We start from the raw sequence: 1019 nt of genomic DNA, 5'->3' as shown, positions 1-1019 counted from the left end.
GCTGGCACAGGTGGCTCCTCCCAGCCCGTCCTGAGGCCACTGCCGGTGGCGGGTGGTCACCCAGGACCCCAGAGCCCTCTTCACAGCCTGGGCAGACTGACCACTCTGGGTGCCGGGCGGGTGTCCAGGCCAGCTGTGTGGGGCTTCTTGGGGGGTGCTGGATGCGCAGCCCGCCAGGCTCACCTGCCGGCTCACTGCCTGCCCTGGGAGGCCTCAGTCCTGAGGTCACGCTAGTGGAGTCACCAGGCCAGTCTCAGCAAGCCCCCGGCCAAGCACACAGTTCTCAGCGCTGGCAACAGCCCTGCTCCAACACCAGCCCTACCTGCTCCTGTCTCCTCAGAGCCGGGGGCAGCGCCCAGGGCCGGGCCTGGGGACCCCCTGGTGGAAGGGAGCCAGGCAGGGCAGGCAAGGGGAGTTCGGAGACCAGGAAGGGGCTCAGAGTGGAGGGACCTGCCCAGGCTCGGGGCTGCCAGGGGACATGCTGGGGTCTTGGCGAGAGGCTCTCGGTCTCTGTAGAGCGGGCTGCGCCCTGTTGCTGTGGCCAGGGCCTTGATTCCTGGTGGGGATGGTCAGTGGCTGGCTGGGCAGCCCTGATGGGGCCTGGCCTCCACTTGGCCCCAGGACAGTGTCACTCTTGGAAACTCTGGACACCCCTCCTCCTGGTACCTCACCAGAGTTGGTGGCCAGGACCGGGTGCCCCGAGGAACGAGGCTCCCAAGCCCCAGCAGCTCTGGCAAGGACGTCCGGGTAAGACAAGAAACCACAGGTGCTGCGGGCGCAGCCCAGAGCGCGGGAGGGACGTGCCGGAGGACCACGGCGCGGGCACGAACTTGGGGAGCATGTAGACGCCGCCCGGGGGCTGCGCTGAGAAGGGCTGGGCGCGCAGGCAGCTGGGGCCTTTCCTCCCGGGAGGCCGCGTGGTCCCAGAGGAGCGCGGGGGAGGGAAGCGCAGTGGACTGGCGGTGCGGTCCGGGCCACCACCCTGATGGCGGGCGGGGACGGGGGGCCGGGCCTGGAGA

The sequence above is a fragment of the Propithecus coquereli genome, unplaced genomic scaffold (genome assembly GCF_000956105.1).
Source record: "Propithecus coquereli isolate 6110/MARCELLA unplaced genomic scaffold, Pcoq_1.0 Scaffold544, whole genome shotgun sequence".
Lineage (NCBI taxonomy): Eukaryota > Metazoa > Chordata > Mammalia > Primates > Indriidae > Propithecus > Propithecus coquereli.
Note: the sequence above shows the minus strand (reverse complement) of the source record.